Source organism: Eulemur rufifrons, chromosome 10 (assembly GCF_041146395.1).
Source record: "Eulemur rufifrons isolate Redbay chromosome 10, OSU_ERuf_1, whole genome shotgun sequence".
NCBI lineage: Eukaryota > Metazoa > Chordata > Mammalia > Primates > Lemuridae > Eulemur > Eulemur rufifrons.
In genome coordinates, this window is record NC_090992.1 from 15,511,489 (window position 1) to 15,536,497 (window position 25,009).

A 25,009-nucleotide genomic window follows, 5' to 3' on the forward strand; every position below is an offset into this window, starting at 1 on the left:
TAAAGCATCTGAAAACTTGAGTATTGAACACAGCCAATGAATGGAATGGAGATTGATATACATATAACAAAACAACATAAATGTCCCAAAATACATTCCAAACTCAACTCTAGCTCAACCCTTCATTATGCTCAGTGACCTCTACGTCTCAGTCTTGCCCTTGGTTGGGACCTAGGTTTTTTTTTTAAACCAACCTCTACTTATGCACTTCTCATAATACAGCCTGACTTCTGGAACCAGACTACTTGGGTTTGAATCCCAGTTCCCTGCCTTACTAGCTGTGTGACCCTCGGTAAGTGCCTTAACTTCTCTGTGTCTCATCTGTAAAATAGGGAGATGATGGCGCCTACCTCATAGTCACAAGGGTTAAATGAAATAATATATATGATGAAGCATATAATATACATAAAGAACTTTGCTTGGCACATGGTAAGAGCTTAATAAATATACCTATTATTATAATACCATCGTATTTCTTTTTCTCTTGGAAAATCTGGAATGCACTTCTTTTTAGCCTTGGCATTGCTATTTTGTATCGCCCTTTGATTGGGCCACCAGCTGTTCTCTGTCTTCAATTCGATAACTGAGAGTATTTTATAGATAGTCTTTGTGCAGACTCTGAGGCAACATTTAGAGAATGGTTACTATACACATACATTCTCACATTTCATCTCATGACACCCATTGAGGTGGTAACAACTTACCCATTTTGCACATATAAAAGGTGAGTTAAGGAGGTGAAGTCTGTTCCCTAAGGTAACAAACAATGTGCAAAATGTAGGGTGGGATTCAGACCCTGCCTTCTGACTCAGGTGCTGGTGCAACATAGAGTATGTAACCTACCAACTCCTCCCCAAAAGCTAACTTCCTTGGGAGACACAGCTTAGAGTGACTTTGGGAGTAGACAAGGTCACCTCAACCATCTTTTCTCTAGCTTTTAAAATAAGCAAATGTAGGCCGGGCACGTTGGCTCACGCCTATAATATCAGCACTCTGGGAGGCCAAGGTGGGAGGATTGCTTGAGGTCAGGAGTTTGAGACCAGCCTGACCAAGAGCGAGATCCCGTCTCCACTAAAAATAGGAAAAATTAGCTGGGCGTGGTGGCACGCACCTGTAGTCCCAGCTACTCGGGAGGCTGAGGCAGGAGGATCGCTTGAGCCCAGGAGTTCAGGTTGCAGTGAGCTGTGATCCCAACACTGCACTCCAGCCTGGGTGACACAGTGAGAACTTGTCTCAAAATAATGAATAAATAAATAAACTAAAGTGAATGTGAAAGCAGCTAACAGTCTAACACTAATGCTGTGTTAGTACCATAATTGAAAAAAAAGATTTTATTCAGGCTCTTCACATAGAAACTCACTGAGAAAATGATTGCCTAAGAAGGCGTGGGAAACAGGGCGAGTACATTTTTTGGAGACAGATTCAATGCAGGGAAGTCTGGAGGACAAAGGGGCGGAGCGGCTAAGCGGCCCCCAGGGGAAGGCCGGGTAGCAGGGGAGAGGCTTGGGGCCCCAGGCTGGAGAGAGCCCGGAAGGTAGGAAGGAGAAACCTGTGACAGCTCTGACTTTTTAATCTGCGAATGTTGCCTTGAGGGAAATAAAAGCACAGTGTGCAGCGCTTACTCATTTCCAGGGCACGGACCACTGGAGTCCTGCGCCGAATGTACTGAACAAATGGCTGTGTGGGACGCGACCTCTCCATCGCAGGAAACCTCAAGCGCCCAGCCCTGGAGATGGCTGATCGAGTAACTAGACAGACTGTTCCTTACGGCCGCGGCTGTGGGCATGCGCAGGCTGGGGTCTGCATGGGGCTGGCTCTGTCTGGGGGCAGTGCTCTGGCCACAGCCTGAGTGCAAGGCCGGCTGCTGCGCCCGGCCTTTGCAGCGTGCAGTCTCTGGAGACACAGAACAAAAACAACTGGCGAACTGTTAATTAGCTAAGCGGACTCCTAAAGGCTAATGGCTGTAGGAAATACTTGGACACTCTAGTGAACCCCAGGGAATCAAGTGCTTGCCTTAGAACTGGCTACACCCCCTTCCTGTGACTGGCCCCCCACTGCCCCTCCTGCTCTCTCACCCTCTCCGCTTCACCTCTTCCTTCCCTGCCTTTTCTGACTGTTTCTCTCCTCTCTCCTTTCTTTTACTTCTCATTCTCCTATCTTATCTCTCCTCTTCTCCTTTCTCTCCAGTCTCTTCTGTAGTTGAAAATATTATGGACCCACAACATAGGTTTATTTCACTCCTTTACTAGATTTTATATTCACTTTTCTTAACTTAAAAATCAGGTGGTGACCCTCCTGTGCCAGTCTCCAGGAACCCGCCTCATCGTGCTCTGCTCTGAACACTAGCCCCCTAATGGTACTTTGTCCAGTCCTGGGAGGTACAGGCACACACTGGGTACTTTCACTTGATCTGCATCGTAAAGATTGTTTTTTAAAAAAAGTGAGAATCCATTCATGTATTACTTGTGTAATTGAATATAAATAAAAAGGAAATATTTTTCCAAAAATCAGGTGAGTTGACTATTTTATGTTTCTCTTTCCTGAAGAAGGTCAAGGTGGTTAAATGCAGTTGCTTTTACTCTTATAGGTCCTCCCTTTTTCTTAGAATCTCTAATCTTGGATAGAAGAAGAAATTTTTAAAAGTTAATCATGCTTGCTTTAACAGACTGCAAAATGCCACCTATTCTAGTCCTCCAATGTGGTGTCTTTTGCACTGGATTTTAGGAGATTCGGTCAGCTGCAGGTGAGTCTGCAGGCATTAGGTGGGCAGGTGGCAGAGTAGTATCTAGAGTCAGTCTTACTTTGTTGGTCAGATTGGGGGTGTTCAGGCTGTGGCTGGTCTGGGTCTGGGCGCCTCTGGGTGTCCCTTGAGATCAGAAAGACTGAGAGGGCTTCTGAACACAGAAGGAGTTCTCCCTGTTGGAGGATGGGAAGTACATGCTGTCTTCTTGCTGGTCATACAAGCAGAGAAGTGTCAGAGACAAAACTGGGAGCCCACCCAACGTCGGAGACAGGGTTGTTCTCATGTGGAATGAGATGCCTCAGGAAACCCTTCCCGTTTACCTAGAAAGAGGCATGTTCTGGGAATACCAAGGGCCTTGGCAGTGTGAAATGATAACACAATGAACAGATCAGGCAGATAGATAGAAGGATAGGAGAAGTAGAAGGAAGCGAAAGTGTCCTTGCCTTCTAATATTTCAGAGCAGGCGAGCAACAGACACTGCTTAAAGCCAACATTTAAGTAATTAAGGATTTAATGTGTCCTTTAAAGTATACCTGTATCTACAGAAGAACTAAAATTAATGAACCAAAATCTGGAGGTAGAAATAGGAAAAAGAGAAAAGGGGGAGAGGTTTGGGGCCCAGGTTGTAGAGCAGCAAATCTATTCTGAGGTGCCAGGTCCTTCTGTGACCATCAGGGACCAGAGATGGAGGAGGGACTCTGCATGCTGGCGCAGGCAGGAGGTCAGGGCTCTATTTCTTGTCCTCCTTGGAATTGCTGAGAGAAGGTGACCTAAGCCTTTATATTTACCAGCATTCCAGATCAATAGGTCTATCAGTATCTGAACTTTTAAGTGCATGTATTTTATTTTATATTATATTGTGGCAAATGAAGAAACATTTCAAAAAATCTGTGTATAATTTTCCTAAGGCTGTCATAACAAATTAGCGCAAACTGGATGGTTTAAACTAACAGAAATTTATTCTCTCACAGTTCTGGAGATCAGAAGTTCCACATTGGTCTCACTGAGCTGACATCAAGGTATTGGCAAGGTCATGCTCCTTTTAGAGGCTCTAGATGAGACTCCTTGCCTCTTCCAACTTCTGGTGACTGCCAGCAATCCTTGGCTTTTGTCCACATCACTCCAATCTCTGCCTCCATCTTTACGTTGCCTTCTCCTCTTCTGTCTGTGTATAATCTTTGTCTCTCTCTTATGACATTTATGATTGTATATAGGACCCATCCAGATAATTGAGGATAATGCTTTCATCTTGAGATCCTTAACTGAACTACATCTGCTAAGAACCTTTTTCCTTGTAAGGTAACATTTACAGGTTCCAGGGACTAGGACCTGACATATCTTTGGGTGGCCATTATTCATTCCACAACCTAACTATATTAGGTTCTGTGTATGTACTTTACCAAGAGCATATTCACTGAGTGGAAATAGTGATATTTGCAATGGTCCAGGCCCAGTTTAAGTTTGGCTGCATCTAGATAGCAGTAATTACCCTAGAGTGGGATTCAGAAGACTTGAACTGAGTGCTGAAATTGACACTTCCTAGCCATGTGGCCTTGAAGTCAAATATCCAGAGTCTCAGCTTTTTAAAAACTATAAAATTGGTTCAATAATAACATGAGACCTTTATATGTCATAGGATTGTTCTGCTGTCCAAGTCAAACACCAGATAGGCAAGTATTTCTTAAGCTGTATAGTACTAGACAGATGCTAAGTCTATAAGAAATGGTTAAAGCTGATTATGTGTGAGTGGATGGCTTCATATGAACCATATTTTAAACCTTTTGCCATCAAATGGAGCCAGTAAGCCTTCAGAGTAATACTGTAAGTCTCTTGTAATTTAGAATGCATAGAAAATTGACTCTAAAAACCCCAGTGGGCACTCCTGGATTCTCATGATTTCACCCCCAAATTTATTATTGTTACTATTTTTGGCTGTGATTCTTGCTTATCCTGTGACATTCCTGATTTCATGAACAAGTTATGGTCAGGTAACACAATTACTCTATATTTAGACAGATATAACATATGGCAGCAGGAGAACCCACTTTGAGAAACACTGATATATATACCTCACTGCCTCAGTAGATGATGACCTGGAATAGTGAATCACTTCTGCAGTTACCATGGCAGGGCCAGTAGACATGATGTTTTGGGGAAAAGAGTGTTGTCACCTGATGAGGGTGAGGTTGCATAATGCTGGCCTGGCCCAGCAAGCAGCAGGTGAGAAGAGAGGCAGAAAATTAACTGGTAGTGGTCTCAGAACCTTCCTGGGGGGTGTTACCTATCTGTCACCTCCATGCCCCTGCCTTGATATTTTCTTCTCTGCAGCCCCTGCTATCCTCACTTTGGTGGGCATGATGATGAGCTTTGAGTGCTGATGTATGAAGGCTGGGTATGCATGATGACATAGCATACAGACAAAAAGTCAGCCCAGGGTTCCTACCCTGGAAGCTTCACTGGAAACTTGCAAATTCAAAGGGAAGAATTATTCTGTCCAAGAGGACTGATGGATTTTTAACCAAAGGCTTAACGCATGGGTTTTGTTTGTTTTCCCTGATAACTAGGGCATTCTTTTGATTGGCATGATCTAAGGCCAAAGGTGCTTTATGAAGCACCTGCTATGTGATAGGTGAGAAGCGTGGCACTTCCCATGTGCCATTTCATTTAATCCTTACAATGCCTATAAGAACATTACTGCTATTGTTATAAATTGAATTGTGTCTCCCTCAAAGATAGGTCGAAGTCCTAACTCCAACTACCGTATTTGGAATTAGGGTCTTTGCAGCTATAATCAAGGCAAGATGAGATCACTGAGGTGGGCCCTGGTACAGTATGACTGGTGTCCTCCTAAGAAGAGGAAAATGCCATGGGAAGATGACACTGGAGCAATGCTGCCATGAGACAAAGGACACCTGGAGTTACCAAAGCCGGACAAGGCAAGGAAAAATCCTTCTCTGGAGGCTTCAGACCCTAGGGGCGTTTGTCAACACCTTGATTTCAAACTTCTGGACTCCAGAACTATGAGAGAAAATAAATGTCTGTTATTTCAAGCCATTCAATTTGTTATGGCAGTCCTAGGAAAGGAACCCAACTGTCATTCTCATTTATCTGTTTTATAAATGGGAAAGTGAAAGCTAGGGAGAAGGGACTTGCCTAACATCCCACAACTGATAAATGGATTGAAACCCAGGTCTTTTGACTCTGGGCCCCACATCTCTGTACTGTTCTAAAATTGTCCCTGAAAAATAAAATAAAAATAAGACCAAAGTCCTAAGAAAGACTACAGATGGGTTCTTCAGAGCTGTTCCACTGCTCTCCTCACAATGACTGCATCGCGCTGGTCCCGGTGCAGTTAGTAGGAGGTGGTATTCTCTCCTCAGTCCTCAAATGGGTGAACAGAGTCTCCCATACCACGTACACATTAAAATGGTGTTTTGGGCCATATGGTGAAGGCTCTAGCAGGAGAGCCTATGTGTGGTGTAGACTCAATGACAGACTACAGACTCCATCTGGAACTAGCTTACTTGCTGAGGTACTTGGAGTGCAGAACAGAGGGTGAAATTTTAGAGACAAACACCTCCACCTTGCTATTGCTTCATTTTTGGAAATTTTATTTAACTTTTCTAAATCTGTATTCTTCCTTATATAAAAGGAATAATGACATCTACCTTCCAGCATTATTTAACATTTTTTTCCGTAGAGCGTTATTTTGAGGGTTACGTTAGCTCATGTAAATAAAAGCACTCAGCACTATACCTGGCACATTGTGTGATGAATAAATGTTAATACCCTTCTTTTCCTTCACCTAGGATTCTCGGAAATAGTTTTGAACATATGTTCTCTACTCTTCACCTTAAATCTCCTCATTACTATAACATTAGGTGAATGATTGATATCTTCTGTGATAATAAAACCAAAAGCTAAAGTTGTGAAAGGGAGATGGATACTTATGACATGGAAAGGAAGGACAGAGACTATTTCCACTACTCCTTTTAGCCTTATAAGGAAGTAGGCAGTTCTTGAATTAATTTGTAATCTTAGAGGTAGCTGCTCTAAAGCTCTGAACAGGGATGGAACGTGTTTTCTTGGAATCCAGAGAAGAACAGGGGTTTTACTTAGTTGTTATGCACTGGCAAGCTGAGTTTGGATCTTTGGAAGAGCACATCAAAGGGCCCAAGGGCCAGGAAGAGTCCCTATGTGCACGCAGAACTATTCTTCCAGACTGTTAGATTTCAGGTGGTTTTTAAGAAAGAAAAAGTTTTCTGAACAAGCTTCTGCTTTCAAAATCTCGGGGAAGCCAGGTCATAGAATCATAGATTAATAGATTCACTAAATTTTAGCTAAAGCTAAAAAAGCCCTTATATGCAGGGCTAATATATAGAACAGATAAAGTTGATCTGGTCTGGTTGAAGTGGAGCTGAGGGGGCTCAGAGTTTGGCTAACCATCCCCTTCCACAAAACTGAATTCAAAGAAACCTTTGGGTCATTCTAGAATTCCATGGAGCAGAGATCGAAAACCATCACTAGGAAACTGAGACCCAGATTTTTAAAAAATGACTTGACTAAGATTAAACCAAGACAGATCATGGACAGACATCAGATTTCTTGACTCTTAGTCCAGGGCTCATTCAACCACAGCACCTTGAACTTCAGTTCCTGGTCTACCTCAGCTTCGGTTGGTATTTTAGCTTGTCCTTTGTGTACAAATGCGTGCCATTATTATGTATGGTTTAGTCATACGATGTCTCCTGGAAGAGAAATTCTATCTACGCCATGCAGTTATGAAAGAATATACCTTGACTAAACACTGATATACATCAAATATACATTATTGGAGGTTGGTCTTGTTTAATGCATCGCTCACTAAATTCGGAATCTTTCCAGGAGACTAATTAATTGTATGTGACAAAAATCATATAGACAAACTGTGTTCTATTTGAAACAACATCTCATGAGGAGGGAAAAAAACCCTCTGCACCTCCTGAGCTCCTTTACCTTTGGAAGCCAAACCACTAACTTTCTAATCACAAGCAGTGTGGTAAACCTGGGTTTTTAACTACATTGTCATTAAGGAACGGAGCTAAAGTCACTGGTGAGGAGGTGATTTTTAGAACAAGGGTTCTTATGAGGGTTGAGGGTTAAGAGTTGGGGAACGGAATCGACATTTGTTAAATGTTTTCTAAGTGATAGCACTGAGATCAGCATTTTACAAAGGTTTTTATCTCCATGTAATTTTCTCAAGTGCTTCTTAAACAAAGTTAATCAACATAATGACTTTTAAAAGTCATTCGCTTCAACCAGCAATACAAACAGTTATCCAACACTTTCAGAGAGAATTCTGATGCATTGTGCTGGTCGCACGTGGCTAATAATCCATGAAGACCCACACGCACACAGGACCAGAGGAGACCCTGCCTCCCCTCTCCAGGCGCGCCGCACTTCAGCGCGAGGGACAGAGCACGGAGGGGGGCGGGAGCCACACAAAGCTGTTGCAGCCGGGCTTTTTCAAATCTGGGTCTCCGCGCTGCTTTCCGTGCATTTTCTAAACTACTGTCACAACAAACAAAGCCGGAAAACACACTGGCATAAAACAGCGAGGCTCGAGGGTCCGCTTACCGTCCGACAAGTCAATCAGCCCGAGGTAGTGCAAAAGTTTCAGAGAGGAGCACACGACCACCACTATGCCCAGGGTTTGCAGCCCTTCCGACTCGCCCTCCGCCCACATCCTCACGGAACCCCTCCAGCAAGACGCCAGGCGGGCATTTAAAGCCGGAAACCAGGCTTCCAAGCCTCCCTTCCCGCTGTTCTCCCAAGTGCACGGTTTATTTCCTACCAATCTCCCTACCTCCTACTCTCTCTTCTCTCTCCCTCCCTCCCTTCCACTCCTCCCGCTCCCCCCACCTCTCTCCCTACTCCTCGCTGGCAATCTCTATGTCTCATAGTACTCTGTGCTTTTATTTCCTCTTTTACCCAAGGCAATTTCTCCAAAGGTTTAACCAATTCCTAAACTTCTGCTAGCTGATTGTAACCATCACGGGCAACGTCTCATGGCATATACTCTCGGCACCTCAGAGGAATATGTGTCCATATAGACCATTTCAAAGGCATAAAGAAAGAGAGCTACTAGACTTACTGCTTTGGATCTCAGATAGACTGAGAGATGAAAGCTATTTTTTTCAAAGGGACAATTTTTCTTTACTTCCCCAGTGAAACACCAGGCAAGCTGATTCTGGCATACGGGTGGTCCCTGCTTTGACATTGTGACGTGTTTCTGGAAACCGTATCACCAGGAAAGGTATTATAAACTAGACTGAGTACGCAGTTGTATTTGACTTTAGGCAGCTTTTATATCAGTATCAGGAATTATTAAGTGGGTAGCCAGGCTAAGTAATCATTGGGCAGCATGAATGAGCAAAAAACAGGGACATAAAAGGACGATGCTGCTGGCGTGTCCTACACCTGTGGGCTCTGTAGGAAACTTCGCCCTCTGCCTGCACCGGAATGTCAGCAGTGAGCCTAGTGGGGAATGATGTTCGACACGGGGAAGAGGGAAGATTGGAGACATAGGGTCACAGAGACCTGTCTTTGGGCAAGTTTCTGGATCTCCATGAAGTCCAGGTTCCTCTTCTGTGAATAAATGTATCTCTAATAAGAGAACCTATGCAAAGGGTGAGAACAGGGTGGGCACTTAACAAATGCTGGTGTCAGATTTTGAGAATACACTATGTTGATAACACTGTGGGGAAAAGGCACTCTCTTGAATCATTGGTAAGAATATATATTCAGAAATAAAAAATGTATATACTCTTTGATCCAGAAATTTCACATTGAGAAATTTTACTTGCAGGGATGGCTGTGTATGTGCACAAATATATATGTACAAGGATGTTCATTGCATCATTTGTTTATAACAGTAAAAGACTGAAAAGGCTTATATGCTCATCAGTGAGAAAACTCGTTAAATAAATTATAATATATACATAAAAGAAATACTATGTAGCCATTAAAAATAATAAGGCACATCTATGTATCTTTTCATAGAAGAATACTGACGGATGTGCTGTTAATTGAAAAAAATAAGTTGTTTGGTACGTTACCATTTTAATATTGAAAATGGACACCACACATACACTCACACACACACTGGAATATAGACAATATATTTCCAGAAGAGTACACTGATAATTGAGAATTTATCTCCTCTCCTTTGGAGAGGAGAACTGAGGGCCTGGGGTCAGAGGGTGACCCCACTGTTGAAATTTTCTCCCACGTATGTGTGTAATGGATTTAAAACAACAACTAAATATGAATGCTGGTCTCTCCTTCCTTTCCTTCTTTGCAAAAGGGAAGACATATTCTATATATCTGAGTGAGACTCAGGAAAATCTTGTCTTCTCTGCTCAGCATCTCTCTTCTCAGCTCTATGTGACAATCTCCAGTCTCATTGGTGGCTGGGCAGTGTGTCCTGGAGCCAGCCTGTAGCAGCTGGTGAAAGCTGATTGTTAAATATTTAGGAAATCTGCAATGTAGTTGGTAAACCTTTGGTAGCTTGAAATCGGGCATGGTAGGAGTATTTATACCACGGAAATCAGCAAATGCTATAAATCAGTGTTTCTTCCCCCTCCCCAGGGCCATTGATTTACCAGGACACCACACTGCCATTCCACATCCCATCTGCCCAGAAGGAAACCTGACAAATTCACCTGCCCAGGGGTTTTCCTAATAATGTTTCCTCTCTCTGAAGCCCTAGCAAGTGTAATACTTAGTCCACTGGGCTTAGTGGGATTTTAGGCATTAGTATATCCAGCCGGGAGGAACTAAATTAGAGCAGGGAGACTTCCAAGTCTCTGGGAAGTTAATACTTTATTCTCTTGGCTTCTCTAGCCTGTACTGCTTCTGGTTTCTACCTTCTCCTTCCCCTCTCTCTACGGCTTCCTTTCCAACAGCTCTGGGAAGGTGCTGTTCCCGATTCTCCCCGCTTTGCTAGTGCACGCTCACTGGGCCAGATGTCAGCTCTGGGCAGGTGCTCTGGTCTCAGGCACTTTCCTGGGCTCCCGTCCCACATTTTCATCTATTGCCCTATTTTACCTCACACGCAACATTCCCTCTTTAGTTCCATCAACAGGTAATACTGAGCATCTGTTAGATGCAAGGCCAGGTGCTAGGAACTAGATTTAATTCCTTGCTGCTTTCTGGCATTTCTGAGAATGAGTGATGCAAGAAAGGAAGCTAGTGGTTCCCGCTTTCTGCTTTGCTGTTACCATGTAAAGACTTAAGTTCTTCTAAGAATTTGACTTCAAAGACAAGTCCCCTTTCAAGTTGTCTCCTAACCTTGAACTTTAGGAGCATCTGTGTCTCAGGAGAGTCACTTCCATGGCAACCAGAAAGACTTATCTACTATTTCCCAGAAATGTCGAGGTGTTACTTCTTATCCCCAAGAAGATCAGAAGGAAATTCTTATGGTAGTGGGTGTCTGGGTATCAACCCCAAGTTACCTGCCTCCAAAATCCATGCTCTCCCCGTATGTCCAGCTAATGAAAGGCGAGTCTGTGGTTTGGCATTTGTGAGAGCTACATGAACTGTTTATTACAAAATTTGCCTTTTTCTTACATCACAGTTCCACCCAGAGTCACGTGGTTTCTGCACAAATCTTCCCTGTGCATGTAATCCACATTGAATTCTTCACTCAACTTCCATCTTTCACTTGATGAGACACTTTTGCCCTAACTGGAGCACTGTGGAATCTATTTCATAATTTGCTTTTTACTATTTCTATGTCCATTGTATGGTGAATATGTTTACATTGGAGATGTGAGCCTGTACAGATTTTGACACTTCTCTCACTAATTTGTCCCAAATTACTATTTTTTGGCCAAGAATTTTCACTTCGTTGGCCCTCTTTAATTCCTTAGCAACACTAGCAGGCATTTATTTCCTCAGGTTAATTTGCCCGGAAGAAACAAAGGTTTGATCATTTGTGAGAAGTTCTCTCTGGGTGAGGATGGGTGGAGGGGCGTTTAGCTGACCTCAGGTACCAGAAACCTGACTTTTGTTCTGATCCATCCTAGACACCAAAACAGGCTGGTTTCCAATCTAGGCCTTCACCTTGACAAATGAATACTGGCCATGGTCTTCAAGGTCCCTGGGAAGTCTTAGAAACCAAGGTGGTCACACTCACAAACACCAAGTTTTTGCCGAACAATCACAGAGTTGCTGGGTTGGATTTTTAGCTCTGCCACCTACTAGATGTGTGACCAGGACAAGTCACTTGAACTTTTGGAGCCAGTTTCTTTACTGAGGGATAGTATTAACACCCATATCACAGGGTTGTTGCAATACTGAACTAAGATAATGCCATAAAGTGCTCACACAGTCCTTGACACCCGGTGAAAGGCAGTGTGGCACAGTGTGGCACAGAGGTCCAGAGCACAGCCTCTGGGCCAGACTGCCTGTGTTGACTCTTAACTCTGCCTCCTACTTAGCTCTGTGACTATCGGTGAGTTACTTAACCTTTCTGGGCCTAAGTTTTCTCACCTGTAAAACACGGATAATCACAGTACCTACTTCAGAGAGTTGTGGTGAGATTAAAATGAATTAGTAATTATTCATAGAAACAATGATATCAGTATCATTATTACTGTTATTGTTATCCATAAGCTCAAGGAGATAATAATCAGACGGGTCCCATGGAGAAGTCACAAGTAGTATGTATCGACTGGGGGTTTGGATCTGGGGAGAGGAAGGAGTACTATTTCAGGCAGGGGAATTAAACTTCCTTTGGAAATTGCTGGGTGCTTGAACTTCAGTTCTCCAGCCACAAATCCTCCTTCTAGGCAAATGTTTTCAGCTGAGTATGATTCGTTGCTGCTTAAACTTCACTTGAATGTCTGCCCCTAGCAGCTACAAAATCGAATTCTATTTTAGCTCACTACTTGTGCTGCTCTCGGCTTGCTTGTTGCAGTGTGACTTGGAGCACACAGAGAGGCCCCGTGGTGCAGTGTCCTGCAAGACCGGAGCAGTCCACGTAGTTAACTGAAGACACGTGTGCAGTGTGACATCCACAGTCCCTTGACTCACGGGGCTTGCTGCTGGCATGTGGGTTTTCTGAGTGGTTCTCCTGGTAAGGTACTGTCTAAACCACATTTGGATAAACTAATTTGGTAGGAACCTCATTTTCCAGAATGTTCTGCTGCAGTTGGTATAAAAATAATGCCAATAATTGCATCTGGAGTTTTCTTTTTCTTTAGAAAGTATGAAAGAAATGAAAGAATTCCTGAGAGCACCATCTCAGAGCTCCTGATTCTACCAGAAAGCAAATTATTTAACTGCAAGGTGATTATTGTTCAGAGAGAAAATCGTTACTATTCCCATCACTGGTCAAAATGGGAAAATTATTCCTGTGTTCTTTATCCTAGCCCTTATCTTGGTGCCCTTTTGGGTTTGTTTAAATTAGTTTTATAATGATGATGATAATTGTACAATAATAAAATAGCGACACCTTCCTTCCTCCCTTCCTTCCCCTCGCTCCCTCTTTTCCTCCCTCTCTCCTTTCTCAGATATTCACTGTTCACCTAAGCTCTGTGTACATGTTGGACACTGTGGATAGATGAAAAGTCTTACCCATTAGGAGGTTCACAATATCCCAAAAGTTTTTTGGGATTTTTACTTTGTAAAGTTCTGTTTAACCTTTTAAATCTCTTTGCACAGAGTAGTTTCTCAATAAATATTTGTGGAAAAATACCTTGCCACTCTTCATGATCAACCTTTGGGTTAGGATACAGCATTATTTCTGCTTTAAAACAGGGGCAAAGAGGAGGGAACTAAAGGCTATTAGCGTTTTCCATGGAGCAAACATTGTGCTGGACTTTTTGCACGTGATTTCTTCTTTATTTAATTAGCACAACAACCGATGACATTCCTACTGGTGTCACCTTACAGAGCAATTTTAGACAGATGCTGAAAGGTAAAAAAAAAAACAAAACTCTCAGTGCATCCAGCTAGAAGCCCTTCTTTCAGAATCACAGTATTGGGAAGAGATGTCATGCTTTAAGCAGCTTCCCGTGGAATCCAGCTGGGCTGGCTCTCCACCCTAGGGGTCCTGGTGCCTCAGGAGTCAATTCTCAAAGCCAGATCTGCTCCTTTGATTGTATCATCAGCTCCACGGAGCCTAGAGGCAAGGGGAGACAAATGGAGACAAGCTTCCTGGTTTTCCCCTTGCATTTAAAAAAAAAAAAAAAAAAAAACCCTCAGGAAAGATTATGCCAAGCACCTCAGAAAATCAATTTTGGGAGGATCTTGAACCCTGCTTTCAGGATCCCCTGTCCCTTGGGTTGAACTTCAGGATTCACTCCCTCACACGTTCAGTATGCAGGACTCAAGTTTGCACTCTCCGTCTCATCACAGCCTCCTCCCCTACCGTGGTTCCAGGCTGAGGAGGTGGAGATGTAGGTCTCTCTGCGCAAAACAGGCAGGAGAACAGGAATCCACGCTCCCTGGCAGGGAATAATAATGAGCACATTCATTAATGAGTGCACAGTGTTCCCGTCGGCTGTCAGCACTAGTCATTTGTTGGTTTGAGCAAAACTTAACTGTTGTCAATGGAAAGCTATTTGTAAATAAAGCCAGTGAGTAATAACATTGAAATATTCCCTGACATGTTTCACTTTTTATCTCCTTTGCTTCTTAAGGAGGGATCCAGGCTCTGTTGGAATTTCAACAGAAATTCCAATTAATACACACATTTATAATCAAGACTGTGGATCCAAATAAGCTAATTAACCTACCTACCTCCCTTCCGTCCTTCCTTCCTTCCCTCCTTCCCTCTCCTTCATTGCTTTCTTCCTAGCCAGGTATGCTGCTAAATATCCCACAATGCACAGAAAGCACCTCCACAATAATGAAATATCTGTACCAAAACGTCAATAGTGCGGAGGTGGAGACATGTCGCTTTAGAGTATATACACCTAGGAATAGAATTGCTGCGTCACAGAATATGTGCATATTCCACTTTACTAAACATTGCCAAATTGTATTCCAAAGTTTTATTTTTTAACTAATTTACTCCACAAATGGGGGTCTCACCCACTCCCATTTTACTGATTAAAAATCTGAGGCTTTGGAGGGGTGTGGAGTGACTTGGACAATTTATGGAGTGACAAGGACATTAATAAAACTTTACAAAGAAATAGACATTTTATCTTCCCAGAGAGGGCAAAGTAGAGGAAAATAAATTTAGTCCTTCAATCCAAGAGACATTTACAAAGTTTCTATTATGTGCCAGAAACTATACACATATTTTCTGAAATCTTCCCCAAACTGTACAAGTTACCGGCAGAGGCTAGCATGGCACACTTACTAGCAGAGCTCTGAAGTCTGATAGAGCTGATAATGTGTCCAAGAACAGTTATTTACTAGCCCTGTGTCTTAGGAAAGTTAATTAAGCTCTCTAAGCTTCAGTTTTCTCATCTGTAAAATGGGGATTATAATAGAACTATATAATTGTATTGTTATGATGGAGGTAATGCAATAGCCAATCCCTACATATTAGTTGTCATTGACGTCATCATCATCACTCTCATTTAATAAACCAGGAATATAGCTGCAGAGTGTAAGTAAGTTGCAAAAGGTCACAGCTAGTAAGTGGTAGAACTAGAATTCGAACCCAGGTCTGTCTGACTCGAAAGCTCATCACATTTTAACTGTGTCAAGTTGCATCCCTGAGATGGGAGGACTCCTAGCCCATCCCACCAGTTTGGACTAACGTGGGGGGGGGGAGCACATATGAATTACTAAAAGTCAGAATTCATCGAGCACTTTTAAATAACAAATTTTAATGGTTTCATGAATATTTAGTAACTCAACTAAGTAAAACAAATGCTGCCAAGACATTAGTTCCCTGGGGAACTGCCGTAGTAGATAGACAGGGATGGTCTGTAATTAGAATGTGGACTGCATGAAAATGGTGATTCCACAGGGTGTGAGAACAGCTTATTGTCTTACAAATTCCACATATCTCCTTTACTGTATTATTGCTATTAATCTACTCCACCCTTAAAGACAAACCAACTAAAACCTATCGCCTAGGCAAAAGATCACAGATTTTGAATTAGTAGTGTCAGAATGAACAATGTTTGCCTTCCTACACCCTGTTTGCAATCAGATCTTCCTACTTCTCCATTTCCCACCCCTCTCCCTCCTGGGAAGACATTTGTCTTCGGAGGCTGGCAATGAGGCATTTGCCATTAGACACATTATGACATATTTTAAATATGCTCCAAGAAGCCAAGGCTAAATTACACTGTTGAGTTATTAAAAACAGCTCTCAATGCTATTATTATTTATTGCATTTCCAACTCTCAGCAGCAGCTGATTACACTGCTTAATCTTATATTTTTTTTTTCAAAATTCCCCACCCTGAAATTAAATTCTCCCTGCAACGAATAGGCAAGGTCGGCCACACTGAGCACCCTTTGGAAAAGAGAGCTTGGATTCTGGGAAGGAGTTTGATTGACATTCCTGGGACAAAGCATCAGTTTCCCCAGGGAAGGAAGGCCCTCATTTGAAATATGTGAGCACCTCTTTTTCAAAGCGCTTCCAGAGGGAGTTCTTCAAAATCGCAGGGCTCACCATGCCAGTCCCTTCCACACAGTCTCGGAGGCCACCATCTTTAGCTGTCATTGAAGGGCCTCTGTGACCTGGCTCCTGCCTGCCTCCCAGCCTCATCTCTCACCGCCCCGCCACTCCATCTGGGACTCAGTCATTGCAGTGACTTGCATTTCTTCCCAGTACCGGCTGCTGCCGTCTGAGCCTTCCCATGTGCTGGTCTTTCGCCTGGAGTTCGGCCTCCACCCTTATTTTCTTGGCCAACACCTTTTCCTTTCAGACGCAGCTTAGAGAATAGCTCCTTTGTGAAGCCTCCTCAGGGTGGAATAGGAAAAATTTTTTTCCCCTGCTTCCATTAAGCTTTGCACTTGCATCTATTATAGCACGTGACACACTATATTGTCATTTTGGGGTCATTATGTGTATTTTTGTGTCTCCTTCTTGTTATGTTGTAAACTGCTTGAGAATAACGATAAGCTTTAGTTGTCTGAGCTCCCTGTATTAGGCCCAGCACAAAGTAAGTGCTCTGGGAATTGAGAAATCCAAAAATAGAAGCAGGGTAGTGGAGTGGAGAGAGCCAAAGCTCGTGAATTAGGCATTTGTTCATTCACTCATTCAACAAATATTTATTAAGCATCTATTATGAGCCAGCACTGCTCTGAGCACTAGGCTACAATGATTAGAAATCAATGGTTATAATGCTAATAGCCTATAGGGGGAGGCAGATATGACTCAACTAATAGCACAAGTATAATAATATGATTATAAGCTGTGATAAGTCATACCCAGGGCTCAACCCAAGCTGGAGTGGTACAGGGAGGTTCATCAGGGATGCCTTCCTTGAGGAAGTGATGCTTCAGCTAAGGGCTGAAGGCTGCATAGGCATTAACTAGATGGCAGGTGGGATAGCATGTGCAAAGGTCCTGAGCCGTGTGGCCCTGAGTGTTGAAGAAGTGTCTAGGAACAGACTGAGGGCCAGTGCTAGAGCCCAGGGGATGGGCAGGGGTGGAGGTGGCGTGGCAACAGATATGGCTGGGAGGCACTCAGGGGTCATGCTGTGCAGAGTCATGCTAAGGATTTGTCTAGCCTGGGCACAATGGGTTTTCAACAAAGGAATAATATCATGTGTGTGTATGCATGTGTGTTTTCAAATGTCTGCAATGTAGAGAACAGAATGGAGGAGGACAAAGTGCACAGAGATTGTGGGGTTTGTACCCACAGTGTCATTCCTCAGATGATGCAGTGATGAGGTGAAGTTAATGCCTGAAAGACCACATGGAGGTGGGAGACCTTCTAGAGGTCCTCAGAAAGACACCTGGACCATGTCTCAGGTTCAGTGGCTCCAGGATGTCCCCCTTCCAGATCAGAAGCTCAGCCTTTCTCGGGCTTAACTGGTTTGAGGGGCCTCTTTTTTTTTTTTTTTTTTTTTTTTTTTTTTTACAGTGGAGCTCCCAGGGGCTGTACCAGACTTCAGGGCAGCTCTATAATTTATAGTTTATGACTCTAGGGTAAAGAGGCCAGAGAACTGGGCCTTACCTATAAGTTCTGCCTCTAACTTCTAGGTCTTGGAAGGATTATGTTAGCTCCAGACTAGACTTAATTTGCTACTTTGGGAAGCATGGGACCTTGGGAGGTCATCTGATTCATTTTCATCCATCCATCCATTTATCCATCTCTCCCTCCATCCATCTGTCCATCCATCCATCCATCCACCCATCTACCTGTCCATCCATGCATCTATGCATCTATGCATCCATCCAACAAACAGTCACTGAGAAAATCCTGGAACATACCGGGTCTAGAACCTGGCCTCTTAATCCCTAACACAGGGCCTATTGTGCACTGGTCCACATCTGTCCGGTGTGAATCAGTGCCTGTCAGCTTTAGCCAAGGTTTGGAATCTGGCCCCAGACGCTGTCACAGAATTTTGCTTTTTCAGTTCTTTGGTTGCTGAATTGAAGCCCCAGGCAAACCCTGCATTCTCTCTCGATTTAATTGGCCCATTATTTTAAACTTTTGTAGATAAGGGAATAAAAAAGTCAGTGGAATATTGTATTCATCACATTCAAATTAATATGCTTCATTACCACAAAGACAAAGAGTATAGTTGTAATATTTTCTCAAAACTTTTAATTGAACAGAGCATGGGAGGGGGGAAAAGCGAAAATGGAAACCACCAAGCTCACATGTTGTTTTTCTTTTTCTCAAAATGTGTGCCGTCTGTGATCCACGCATCTCATTAGTGTTAATTATGAACTAAAATAAAATGGCATTTAACACTGTGCTGAGACTTTAATTAAAGCCAAACCTTCATACCCAGGAACTCTCTGAAGTCTAAGATAGTTATTCCAAAGTGGTGTAACCTTCTGCTGAGCCAGCTCAGCAGTGAGTGTGGGGACACACAGTGAAAAGTCATGTTGATAGCATGTACCCTGCAAATGATGTGTTGTGAGCGGGGCTTGACCTCTGTGGTCTTCCTCCCCAAACCCCACTGTAATCATGAGAAAACTTCAGATAAAACCCAATTGAGGGACATTCTGTAAAACATCTGCACAGTAGCTCCTAAACTGTCAAGGTCATCAAAATGAAGGAAAGTCTAAGAAATTGTCACACCCAACAGGAGGCTAAGGAGACATGACTACTAAATGTAACGTGGTACCCAGTTGGGATCCTGAAATAGCGAAAGGACTTTAAGTAAAAACTACGGATGTCTGAATTAGGGATGGACTTTAGTCAGTAATAACATAGCAACATTAGTCCACTAATTGTGACAGTTTTAATGTAAACCGTTAACAATGGCGGACACCGGGTGTGCAGTATATGGGAACTCTCTGTCCTACCTTCGCAGTTTTCCTCTAACTATAATTTAAAACTATTCCAAAATGAAAAGTTTATTTTAAAAAGTTAAGCAGAAACAGAGTACGGCAGGCGCAGCTGAGGCTGTTACAAAGGCTGGGGAGGGCTGCTCAGGTCCAGCTCAGCTGGAGAAACGGCTGAACTCCCGCTGACTCGCGCTTTGTCTTTTTTGTCCTGAGAAAAATGTAGATTTCTGTAAATAAATCTGTCTGCTGGAGTGGAAGGGGATAAGGTTATTGTATCTAACTGGCTTCCCCATGTCCCACAGGGGTCTTATGGCAGTTAGATTCATTAACTTGGCGTTTTCTAATGATTAACACTGATCGATAATCCACTGGTCTGGTCCTTAAATCAATCGCCCCATTAATGAGAATGAAAGCACCATTTTATTATCCAAGCCCCGGACCTTTTGCAGAAACGGCTTCTGGGGTTTTGGGCTTCCATTCCCTCTGCTGTGTCTTAAGTTAATTAAAACTCCCACTCAGGTCTCCGAAGCCGGATGCCTGTGACTTGAAACAAAATTAACTGTAGGGAAAGACTTCTAGAAAAATGGGTTAGAGGCTTTCAATCAGTGAGACACTCGGTTAATTTGTGAGTCACCTAAGTTTTACTGAGGACCTAATGAGTGCTCAGGTCACTGCCACCTCCTTAGAGAGAGCTCCCTTCACCACTGTGTCTAAAATATTAATGCCCCCATGTTCTCTGGCCACTGCTTTAGTTTTCTTCAGAGTGTTTAGCACTACTAGATGCTAGATTTAATGTTTGCATATTTGTCTTTTTGCTTTGCTTCCCACTGAACAGAAAGCCCCATGAGGGCAGGGGCCTTGTTCATCGCCAATGTGTAGCACATAGCAGATGCTCGGTAAATGGTTTTAAATAAAAGCACGTGATTTGATCTCTCTCTCACCAAACTGGCTCCTAGGCAGATCTTCCAGAAAATGTCCGTTCCATTATGTCAGACACCCAGGTGTCCTCCGAGAGTGTTCTCCTTCCTCACCCTTCCAGCCCCCAGGCAGACCCTCCCGGGGCCCTGTTGGCTCCATCTCTAAGATGGATCACAAGTCTCGATCTGTTGCTCTCACTGGTTCTTCACAAACGGAGCTTTCTCTGTGAGCAGTGAGCCCTGTGCTGGCTCCACGTGCAGGACACGCCACAGTGAAGGTGCAGGGTGGCCCGGGATGGGTCTGCCGCGCTCTGCTGGGTGTGCGGCAGGTGAGGCCTGAGCGCAGCGGGAGGGCTGGGGGGGCCTCTGGCCAGGACCCAAGCTCCGCCTTGATGGGGATTTGGGGGCCGTTGAGGGGGACGTAGCGGAGGATCCCTCGCTCCCTGGCTTCTCTGATACAGAACAGACCCCAAGCACAGGGCTGAGTCAGCATACGGGTGGACAGGAGCCTGGGCCTGGAGTCCTTACCTCCCCTCGCCCTGGGGCTTTCCCTGCCACCCGGCTAGTCAGGGAGGGACGAAAGACCAAATATCATTAACTGAGCGTTCCTTACAGAAACCATCAATCACGGGTGTCACGCTCTGAACCCCAGCTGCCACTGTGCTGTGATTTACTTTAAGTAGACAAATGAGTGTTTTGTATAAAAATCATTTTCCTTTAAATATTAAGGGGAAAAGTTTTCCATTTTCTTTGGTGTGGTTTTTATTATATCTTGAGGGCAAAGACCTCCAATTTCAAAATGGAAATCGATGAGAAACATGATTGGATTTAGGAAACACGGTTTTACAGCCAACAGTTTTGGACGATGCCAGAAGTTCGGAAGGCTACAAAGATATCCATAAATCATACTAATATTTTGAGGGTTTAAAAGGCAACAGGGTGTCTGTTTCCCAGGAAGCTATCTTGGAATTTGGAGTCACTTCCAGTGTTCTACAGTCTTTTGGGGCTGCAGAGACCTTGAGATAAGCTTATTTCCTTGTCCTTTTCTTCATGCCCATTCCACTTTAATGTGCCCAAGGAAACAGACCAGAGTGCGCCATAAATAGTCATTCTCGTGGTTATTTTAATCCTGGCAGCTCAAAGGGACGAAGGAATGCAGGAGGTTATCAGAAGATAAACAGTGGCGATATGATGAAACGGATGCAATTCTAATAGTAAACAGTCTTCTCTTAAGGTTCAAATTCTGAATGCAGATTAAAACACAGGACAAAAAGGCATGTCCAGGGCCTGGTTCCAGCTAAAAAGCAGACTGTCCCCACAGCTGTCCATGCTAACTCTTCACTGCCCTCTATACATTGCTAAAGTTTCGGACCTACAAGATTCTGGGAAGTCTTCAGGAAAGACCTTTTCATAGAAAGAGGAGGAAAGGAAGGAGGGACTCCTCCAAAATTTGCCAACAACGCTTCTCTCTGTGCAGTAGGAATTTGGGCGACTTGTTTTTCTTCCGTCTAGTTCTCTGTATTTTCCAAGTTTTCCAGAATGAACATACACTGGGTTCATAATAAGGGCCCAGATTCCTCCATTCTCTCGGAGTTCCCCTCCACCCACCCACGCCTTTGGCACGAGTTCCTTTGAAATATCCCAATGTGGGTGTCTGTCTGTTTCTTGTGGGGATCCTGGTATACGCTTGGCATAAATCGGAGGTAACTGGCATCATGAAGTGAGTAAAGCCAAACAGTGCTGTGAAATCCTGGTGAGAGGACGTTAGTTACCAGAGGCTCTTAGAACACTGCCTGCCTTCTTTTGGTTTAAAAAAAAAAGTGATCAGAGAAGACTGACTCGTATTAGGGAAACCTTAAAGTCATGCTGGCAAGAAATACAGCTCCATCCTTGAGCAGCGCGGACTGAAAGAGGACAGGAGGGGAGTTACTTTCTTACTACATGTCTCGATGCTTTTGATGCGGGGCCTATGCCCCAGCGCACAGACACGGTCATAAGCCCTAGGCCCTGTGTTTTTGGAGACAGTGACTTAGACGGCTGCTGGTGGCCTGTCCGCTGTGAGGCTGTCTGAGTTTCTAGGCTCTCAAGCCCCAGAGAGGGACCCCAGAACAGACACGTATTCAGATTCATTGTGGAAAACCTTGTTGTCCTGGGACTTGGGACTGATGCAGCCTTTGGAGTGACGGTCTCCAATGCAAATCTGATCGAGGCCCTTAGCTCCATTCACTTCTTCCATTCACTTGCTCACTCACCAAATACGTCCTGTGTCCCTGCCGCAGCCTGGGTGTAGGCTAGACTCTGCAGCCTCAGTGGGGACCAGACAGACCCTCCCTTGGCTGCCCACCACCAGCGGAAGGGCAGGTCCCTACGCATGTGTGAGGGCCCCCATGATCTGTCCCTCCCTCTTCCAAAACTCATCTCCTACCATGTCTAAGAAATGTGGTTGCTGTGTGACACTCTATACTCTTTTTGCTTCTGGAGAATCCATCTGCTATTTTTTTTTCTTTTGGTCTTTGTGCCTTTGCTTATGCTGATCCCTCTGCCTGCAATGCCATTCCTTGAGGCCCAGCCAGGTGATACCTACTCCATGAAGGAACCTCCTATCTTAGGTACCTCTTAGGAGCACTGTGTCCTCATCTGTGCTCTTCCCTGGGTCGTGTACCCCTTGAGGCCAGGGCCTGGCTATGATTCACTTCTTAACATGCCTGGAGTCCAGCAGCAGGTCAGGGTTTGCTGAATGGCTGAGTGACTGAGAGGAGAGCCAGGGCTGCCTGGCCTGGTGGGAGGGCCACCTGATTGCCACCGGTCTGCAGGTCTCTCTCACTGTTTTTACCCGCCAGCGTACTCCCAACAACTGGTGATCTTAGGGGACGGGATAGGTTATTTCTGGAGGTGCTGGAGAAGAGTGAGAGATCCTAGAATGACGTGGGGCAAGTTGTCCATCAGGGGCGGTCAAGGGCATTCAACATGGAGCCATAGAGCCAGGGGCCCATGGAGGCCCATCAAGCCAACCCCGCACCTTCCATGTGAAGAACTGAGGCCTGAGCAAGGAGGCAGGTGCATGCCCTAAGGAGTGGGCGGCAGAGCTGGGACTCGGATCCCGGACTCTTGGCCCCTAACCCACCCCCACTGTCTTGGGACCTCTGCTCTCGTTTGAGAGGTTTACTTAAAGCCTTGCTGCGTGTGTGAGTCGTGCCTGTGCATGTGGACGACCAGAGTGACTCGGATGAGTGAGCGTGTGGGGCAGGGTTGTGGGGGGCATGGGTGAGACCTATGGCAGGAGCCAGGGGCCATACTGGCCTCCCCCAGCTGCCTCCCTTGTGGGCTGTTAAAGGGACAGTGGGAGGCAGCCACGCAGTTGTCACGATGACACTCCACAGTCCTGCTCGAACCTTGCCGGCATGGAGGCAGGAGAGGGAGGAAAATATCTGTGAGACAGTGACTGTGCTGGACGGAACCCATTGGCCCCTCCAGGCCCACCCTGCCCCCGCCCCCGGAAGCTGACCTTCACAGATGGCATCTGCCTGGTTCCCGTGACCTCTGGCTTCTAACGGGATGCAGCCGGGGGTAAGCAGAGGCAGCGCTCCCAGGGTTCTGCTGCCCTCCAGGCCCAGGGGTGGTGTAGCTTCCTGCTTCCAGTGACTACGTCCTGGGGTGTCTTGCTCCCCCTTATCGTTCTCTTAACCCTCCCAGGCCTCTGAAAGCAGCGGGCGCAAGACTCTTCTGTTGCTTTCTTCACGTCTATACCCCCTGGGACCCTGACTGCTGCGGTAATCATCACTTCTGCTACCTGTATTTCCCCTTCTCCACCTGCCCCAGTTCAGAAGGCAGAGTCTGCCAGGTGGCTGTGCCGGGGCAGAAGCACACACAGCAAGTCTAGCTGGCTTTTGTTTGCAAAAGACCCAAGGCCTCAGGACCAGATAAAGATGGAGCCAAGACAACATGTCTCAAGCAGGGCCAGAGGGCATGAGAGGCTTGTCAATCACCTTCCCTGGGAAGAGGGGTCCTTGGGCTTAGGGAAAGGGAGAGAAAGTGAGAGGAGTAGCTCCGCGGGCTTCCCAGGGTCCCAGGAGAGAGCTGTGCAGCCCTCAGAGGGAAATGGCTGCAAGTGTGCTGTGGTGGCAGGGGCCCTGCGGCCTCTCAGAGACACCCTGTGCTTCCTAGAAGGGACAGAAGGGCGGGTGGTGGCCAGGCCTTGCTGGACATGAAGGGGGGAAGGCAGCCCCCTTAGTAGTGGTGGGTGACTCAGGATCAAGCGAATTTCCAGATGCCTCTGCCCTGACACACCTGGGGTGGTGCTTCCTGAATCAGGGGCTGGGGTCGCCTAGAGGGAATGCGGTCATGACTTGCCTGGCTGGAGAGTCCCCGGGGCAGCAAAGACAGGCAGCTACTGTGCTATTTGCTGCTCCAGGCAGAGAAGGATAGGGAAATGGACCTTGCCTTCCCCCTTCCTCCCACGCTCCAAGTGCCTCCATGGTGAATCAAGATGGCTGTACGCTCAGGGGTCAGGTCTATGCCTCCTCCCTGGAATCTGGGCTGCCTGTGACTGCGCTGGCCAATAGAGAACAGTAAGTGGCGCTATGCCGGTTCTGGCTCTGGTCTTTTTAAGAGGACTGGTGGCTTCTGCCTTGGTCTCTTGGAGTCCTGAACTGCTACATGAAAAGCCAGACTAGTGGACCAGAAAGACTCGGTCCAGAGAGACTCAGAGAGCCCCTGAGGCTACACCAAGAGGGAGAGAGACTTGGCTGTGCCCAAGCTGTCCCTGTCAAGGCATTAGACATGTGAGCAAAGCCATCTTGGACAGTCCAGTCTAGACCAGGCTCAGCTGAATCCCACTGTGTGAACCCAGTCAATGCTGCACGGAGCAGAAGAATCGCTCAGCTGCGCCCTGCCCAAATTCCTGACCCACAGAACAGAGAGGCAAT

The 25,009-nt window shown here is 45.2% G+C and overlaps 1 protein-coding gene across 5 annotated transcripts in view; it reads right to left on the reverse strand.

The window, feature by feature from the left end:
* The window catches only part of KCNIP1 (potassium voltage-gated channel interacting protein 1), a 304,488-nt gene that overhangs the window by 40,945 nt on the left and 238,534 nt on the right, over positions 1–25,009 (reverse strand). The window contains exon 1 of one of the 5 annotated variants that reach the window (XM_069484221.1): positions 8,360–8,447. The exons of the other annotated variants lie outside the window; for them this stretch is intronic. The gene's annotated coding sequence lies outside the window, so the exon portion shown is untranslated. Of the gene's footprint in view, positions 1–8,359; positions 8,448–25,009 lie in introns of those variants that run through there. 5 annotated transcript variants of the gene reach the window in all.